The sequence below is a fragment of the Limulus polyphemus genome, unplaced genomic scaffold (genome assembly GCF_000517525.1).
Source record: "Limulus polyphemus unplaced genomic scaffold, Limulus_polyphemus-2.1.2 Scaffold2438, whole genome shotgun sequence".
NCBI lineage: Eukaryota > Metazoa > Arthropoda > Merostomata > Xiphosura > Limulidae > Limulus > Limulus polyphemus.
Window position 1 is genome coordinate 158,696 of NW_013668048.1, and position 8,172 is coordinate 166,867.

Consider the following 8,172-nt stretch of genomic DNA (forward strand, 5'->3'; position numbering starts at 1 on the left):
GTTTAATATTCGCATAAAGAAACCATTTTTCATCACCGGTGACAATTCTGTCCAAAAATGGTTCACGCGCATTACGCGCCAGAAGAGATGTAGCAACGTTCACGTTGGAAACGAAGATAATTGAAGAGTTCGTGAGACACCCAAACACATTCTTTATGGAGTTTTCCCATTTTCCTTAGATGTTTACGTATTGTTTCATGAGAGACATGCAATTTCAGTGCCATTTCACGAGTGTGTTTCCTTGGGTTAGACTCAACAAGCTCTTTATAGCATCAATATCAATTCCAACATGTCGGCCCCTGCCATCACAGTTTTGAAGGCTAAAGTCACCTGAACGAAATTTACTGAACCACCGTTGACACTTACGAACATATAAAACAGTTCCATAAACTTCTTTGACATTCTTTGTGGCTACAGAGACGTTGTTTCCCTTCTTGTATTCAAACAGCATTACATGCCGAATGTGTGTCTCGCCGTGTGCCATCACTATAATGGATTAGAGTATACTAAACTTTACACAGTATATAGGCTACACTAATGTGACGTTTAGGCTGTTCGTTTAACTATTATACGTGATGTAGGTTTTTGGAGGGTGGTTAATCAAAATGTTTCAAAACGCGATATTAATTTCTTGACGACCTAATATATAACACATCATAGTGAATCTGTATTTGTATTTATTTTTAGTATTTTAAAGAATAATAATTTAGTAACACCTGTGCCCCCCAGTGGCACAGTGGTATGTCTACGGACTTATACTGCTAGAAATCAGGTTTCGATACCCGTGGTGGGCAGAGCACAGATAGCCCTTTGTGCTTAATAAAAAACAACAACACAATATTCTTGAAATCATATATATATATATATACAAGTGTAAAAAAAGCATTTTAAAGAAAAAAAATAGGAAGTGGAAATGAGAGCACCAAAAAGTAAGGAATGGGCGGGATAACATGACAAAACATGGTGGTTTTTGAAAGTGTGCAACCACAAAGTGGGTGTGACCATCGTTTCGCCCATTCCTATTTCATGTGCTTTTTGTAACATGCTAATTGTGTAAATTAAGTGAAAATGTCGTCGGAAGTGAAACAGGAAGCTCCAATACTCAGCCTTTGCTTATGGGAGATATTATAGTTAGCTGACTGGAAAGGGATGGGCCAAAAGAATAGTATCAAAACTACTGATTTTTTTTTAGGATTTAGAAAGGATTAGATATTGATAAAGCTCAAATGAAGTCTATAATTGAATCAAATTTAAAAGTAAAACATCAAGTAGGAATGAGCGGAATGATGGCCACACCCACTTTGAGGTTGCACCATGTTAAAACCACCAAGTGTTGTAATGTTATCCTGCCCACTTTTACTTTGTTTCCTTACTTTTGATGCTCCCATTCCTATTTCGTAATTTTTCAATTAAAAAAATTTTGACACTTGCCTCAACTTTTTTCGGTACTAAGTCTCGAGAGTGACTGGGCTCTATGCCTATCATTCTCATAGCTTTTCTTAGAGCTATCTCTCGACATTTCCTGGTTTTTGCTGATATATTTTCTATAGATTTTCTTCCATCTAGTCAGAGTGGTAGCTTCTTCTTTGGCTGGATTAATGGCTAAGGTTTGTTTCGCATATTCAGCATTACTGTTTCTAACCTTATCTCTATTCTTGCAGTATTGCTCTCTTTGCTGGAACACAGCTTTTTAAGGTTATCAACATAAGACTTTCTTCTTTTTTCTCACTTTGTTTCATTGAAAGGCATATTTAAAAATTGCATTTCAACTACAACCTTAGATATCAATAGATCACACTTAGTTTGAAAACAACGCAAAGGTAAATTATACAACTTGTTGTTCTTGTTTTCAGTCCACAGAGCTCGAGCAAAGCCGTGTCAGATTTCGGCAGTGGTAGCGTTCGGCCTCACATAGGAGACTCATGTTTTAGTCACCGACTGCTGTGATAGAATTGTTTTGTACAACACAGAACCCTCGAGTCAGATGTATAGAACTTCGCTTTCAAAGGTTAGATCATAGTTAGAACCCAGATCTAGAGAATCTAGGTAATCTACGTTTTTTTTTATCTAGCTGCTATAGCTACAGGCTAATTATATAGCGCATGCGCATAAGCAATCGTGCATCCACACGTGATCTGAGGTCGAGTTATTACTTGGCAACTCACAGAGCGTGCTCGTAATCATAGAATATGGCTACTAGTGTATTGTTAGCTCGTTAGTAGTGTTGCAAAATGGTTATTTTTATTACTAGTTATTACCAAGGTGATAAATAAAAATAAGAAAAGCGTTTTTAGCCAAGGTAACGTCATTCAATCATGTGCATTTAGATTGGCAAAAGGTTAATTAGGAGAGAACTATGCCTTTCCAGTAATGTTAGTCAGTCAGATTGACAAATTTATGGTTTTGTGAAATGTTTGTTTTTACTTTACCGACTTTCTCAAGTGTTTTAGTGGCTTATTACTCTGCATTTGGTTTGTTTACTACTCAACAATGTGTGTAAAGTGCGTATAAAGTTTTGTTTACATGATGTTTGCAGTATGTTTGAGATTTTAATTTGTATTGCACATCTGACCCATCCCTACTATAAGTACGACCATATTTATGATACTCGAATGATACTCATTTACCTATGTTCTCCCTGAAATTCACAAGTGCAAATAAACTGTCAAGATATCCATTAACTGACATCCACGGTGCATGCAGGATTACATACTGCAACACTAGAAGGATTATACTTTTTTTTTGTCTAAGGAGTGATAAACTATCATCAACTAACAGATCGTTGGCTGCTTGTTTGAATATTTCCACTTTCGAGACGAGAAACTATACGCAAAAAAGAGCACCGAACTTCCAAAAAACGTTCTTTTCATTCCATGCCTGAACATCATGCCTCCACCATGATTGTACCCCAAACCCAAAATGTATATCATTCAAACCCGAATCCTCACTGCAAATTAACAAAGAGTGATAGTGTTCTAACAATATATCTATGTATGTAATAATACAGTGATAATGTTCTAACTATATCTATGTGTATAATAATGCAATGATAATGTTCTAACTATATCTATGTGTATAATAATGCAATGATAATGTTCTAACTATATCTATGTGTATAATAATGCAATGATAATGTTCTAACTATATCTATGTATGTAATGATACAGAGATAATGTTCTAACAGTATACATACATATATATATATGTGTGTGTACGTGTCTGTGTAACAATATAACGATGCTGTTCAAACGATACAGTTACAGTATTCTAACAATATACTGATAGTGTTCTAATAATATACTGATAGTGTTTCAGAATATATGTGTGTAACAATATAACGATTTTGTTCTACAGATACAGTATTCTAACAATACATTGATAGTGTTCTAAAAATACAATTACAGTATTCTAATAACATACTGATAGTGTTTCAGAATATATCTGTGTGTAATAATAGAACGATAATGTTCTAACAATACAATGTAGTATTCTAACATTACAGCGATAATATTCTAAAAGTACATCGATAGTGTTCTACTAATACAGCGGTAATGTTCTTACAATATGTGTTTGCAACAATATACTGATAGTGCTCTAACGATATGTATGTAGCAGTGCAGTGAAATGTTACCGATTTCAGAATAGTGCCTATTTCATTTATTTTGCCCCCCAGTGGCACAGCGGTATGTCTGCGGACTTACAACGCTAGAAACCGGGTTTCGATACCCGTGGTGGGCAGAGCACAGATAGCCCTTGTGTAGCTTTGTACATAATTAAAAACAAACAAACAAACAATTCATTTATTTTGATGAATATATGTGTCTATGACGATTTTTTTTTCCCCCGACCTCTGATCGCCATGAAGCTTTCTGGAATTATCTGGTATGCCCCAGATGGATTATAAAACCGATTACTTTATTCATTTTCTCATTTTTCTGGGTTTGACAGCAATTTGCATTTCCCTCCCTTACTACCGCCCTAATGCCGGCGAATGACGCACTCCCGCCATCTCACTATACGCCTGAAACCAACGGAATAAAAATTCTCACTCGATTTGGATATATTGCAAGTAACAAAAAAAACAAAAACGAACTATTGAAAAGAACAGCAATTTTTTTGTTTATTTGTTTCAGAATTTACACGCAAAACTACACAAAAAACTATATGCGTATATATGTCCCTGATTTTGAAATTATGGCTATCGGACTAGAACAGTATCACACTTGACCATCACTATTATATCGCACCACTGGCCCAAAGTTCTGAACACATTTTTGGACAACGCTGCACAACCTTGAATCCATAGTATATGTACGCTAACCACTAACCAACACCAGGCCAAGCATCTTTCTGAAAATGATATAAAAAAAACAGAGTGATTTTAAAAAGAAGAAACAATTGTTACTAAAATAAGAGCAAGAAATACAATAATAATTTTCAGAAGAAATCGAGAAGAAGAAAAAAAAAGTGGGTATGAACAACGAACTGCTTAAAATGCGAGAAAGAATATTACCTCTCCTGTAATCAAAAGTGACTTCGCTGATCAGCAAAACGAGTAACTTTACAGTCGTATTGTTTAAACGGCAAAAGAATCCGAATTTTTTTTTTTGAGATAAAATTCTCAAGAATATATAACAGCTATATCTATTCCAGTCACTGACTAAACATACCAAGTTTTCAATCTCGTCCATCGAAACTTGAGTGTACAGGAAAATAAAAATACAACAAAAAAAAACACCTTACTTGGATCTATAAAACTGGGCGGGGCCTCTCGTTAACTGGGGCAAATTGAACCCTCGCAGACACTGCTCTTCTAACAAAGACTTGGACCTCATGTAATATACATGATGGTGAGGAGGTGGTGAACAAAGAGGGGTGAAAAATAGAAGCGAACCCGCCACTTTAATTTCCTTTATCATTTTTAGAATTGCAGCTTGTGGCTAGTCCTAGCGTCTATTTCATTATTGCCCAGATTGGTTGTCACATGATTGTCTGCGCGTAGCGACACAGGCACGTGCTTGCCTGGATCCATAACTCAGCTGTCTCTGTTATTAGCTGTTGGAACTGCACTGGGACAATAATTGATGAAATATCTGAATACAACACCAAGGTACTCACACTTATCATACATCCAGTGATAAACAAACTGTCCTAAGAATACAAGGCTCACTTTACATCACAGTGTCTTTAATAAAATAGTAGGGGAGATCAGATTCTTTTATTTTTCACAAAACAACAAAAGACAAACAAATGAAAACTGTTGGTAAGTCATTGTAATCAAATAAACATGAAAACATAACCAGATAAAGTAATTTTTGTATTTTTCACTCTGCCTAAATGTTAGAGCAGAAGACGACCCAGTCAGTGAGATATCATGTTCCTTGAAACTGTTTTGTGCTCAATATTTTTAAAACATGAAACGACCCTATCGGTGAAACGTCGTGTTTCATAAAAACTCTTCACTGCTCTTTATAACAGAACAGGAGGAGATCCAGTCAATCCACTCAAAAGTTGTATTTCTGGATTTTTATTTAAAGTGTATAGTATATGTTCCATCCTTACAACAGGAAACGACCCGGTCGGTCAGGTGTCATGTTTCATAGAAACTGTTTATCGCGCTTTATGTTAGAACAGGAGACTACCTTGTCATTGAGATGTCATGTTTCATAGAAGCCGTTCAGTGTTCTTTATGTTAGAACAGGAGACGACCCTGTCGGTGATATGTCGTGTTTTACAGAAACTGTTCAGTGTTCTTTATGTTAGAACAGGAGACGACCCTGTCATTGAGATATCATGTCTCATAGAAGCCGTTCAGTGTTCTTTATGTTAGAACAGGAGACGACCCTGTCGTTGAGATGTCATGTTTTACAGAAACTGTTCAGTGTTCTTTATGTTAGAACAGGAGACGACCCTGTCATTGAGATATCATGTCTCATAGAAGCCGTTCAGTGTTCTTTATGTTAGAACAGGAGACTACCCTGTCATTGAGATGTCATGTTTCATAGAAGCCGTTCAGTGTTCTTTATATTAGAACAGGAGACGACCCTGTCGTTGAGATGTCATGTCCATTAGAAACTGTTCAGTGTTCTTTATGTTAGAACAGGAGACGACCCTGTCATTGAGATATCATGTCTCATAGAAACTGTTCAGTGTTCTTTATGTTAGAACAAGAGACGACCCAGTCAGTAAGATGTCATGTTTCATAGAAGCCGCTCAGTGTTCTTTATGTTAGAACAGGAGACGACCCAGTCGGTGAGATGTCATGTTTCATAAAAGCCGTTTGACTTTCTTTATATTTGTCTGTACAGTTTGAAGAGACAGAAGTTTCATAAAAATGAAAAATTTTAAATCAAATTAACATGAAACAGACAACAAAATAAAAAAGTTCAATTGTTTTTAGTGTCAACTATCACAACAAAGTTCGGGTGTTTTTTAGTGTTAACTATCACAACAAAGTTCGGGTGTTCTTCAGTGTTAATTAACACAACAAAATTCAGGTGTTTTCTAGTGTTATCTATCACTACAAAGTTCAGGTGTTCTTGGTAACTGACTCTACTATTTTTGTGTAAACTCTAAATGACCTTTTTTCCCTCCATTTTGGTTGAGACTGACGTCATGCACTAAAGCTTGTCGACGAGCTTACTATTGGAAGTTTTAATCTAGATAGATAGAATGACAACTTTCTGGTTTATACATTTGAAAAAAAAATATATGGCTTTTTGTATGTTGTGCAGCGTATCCTGCTTTTGTAATTTGGATAGACAAGTTTTTGTTGAATGTTCTAAGTAACTGAGTGGATCATTATTCTTTTCTATTATGCGTTTTAAGTATAAATTCTTGCTAACTCAGTGAATAAAAAATCCCCAGTCTTCCTATCTGTTTATAAATTATACACAGTCTAGGTATACAATAAATTATTTCTCCTTTCAAATCGGGTCTAGATTAAAGTTTTTTGTTAGTGCTGTAAACTCTTTGTTAATAAACATATTTTAGTTGGCGCCTTATAAACAGTTAGTAGGCTTAAGTATGCGTCTGGGAGGCATTGAATCAGCTTAAGTACATTGGCTCAAAGTGGCGGATCATGGCAGTGGCGACAAAATGACCAGCTTTAGCAGACAGTCTGGCTACTTTAAGCACCCGCGACAGGTAAATCTGCGGTAACATTGATTTTGAAGGGCGCCTGACTCCTGCCGTGGGGCAGAAGTTCTAATTTAACGAAAGGTGAAGTGAAATCTATTTTGTAAGAAGACTGGGGTGTTGTTTTATTTATATTTCTTTTCTATTATTATTTTTGTTTACGATTGTTTTGTTTTTACAAAGTGTGACTTTCGCTAAAATATTTCTGCTGAATGACCTCATTTGCGGAGATAATCCAAGACAAATACAGAAAATCTACAATCACTTCCTAAGTTAATCGTCATATGGTTTCCGGATATTAAGATTAAAACAAACAGTTCACATGAAAGATTTGATTTCCTCCTTCAGATTTTAAGCAAAAATGTAATACCAAATACTCTTGCTAATGATATATAAATTTTAATTCTAAAAATGCGTTTCGAGTGTCAACAACATATACAGAAAACAATCGTAATAATTGTGAAATAAAGAGACGAGGCTAAGTTTTTAGTTTTTCTTACGAGAGTTACAAAATAATACTTACGTTTACAAATTGTTCGGGGCTTAATAAAGCTTGCGGTTTTAATAATTAACCTGTTAAAGGATGTTTATGTTCAGAAAACAAAATAAATTGAATAAAAAATTACGTTTTATATTAATCGTCTTTTTAATTCACAAGATGATCCTTTTAAATCATTATAAGGTCACTTAAAATATTTAAAATTGTAATGGTTTATATTTAAAATTTTTTGAACCATGGGCTTACTTGTCTCGTTAGCCCTGAGTGTCATGTTTGTGTAATATCCAAACGACCCCTAAAGCAAAAGAGAGTGATCCGTGAGTGTTGTTACTGTTTAAGTCACTTTAACATTAAAATATATTAAAAAATATGAGCCTTTTATATTATTTGGAATACCTACTGTTTTCTGGCAATAAAATTCGAAGAAAAAACGACACTTACACTCCAGACAATCTTATTATAATGGTGCTTGCAATGTATACGTCCAAAACTCGGATCTCGGAAACTACCGCACCGATCATCACCAATCATAACTG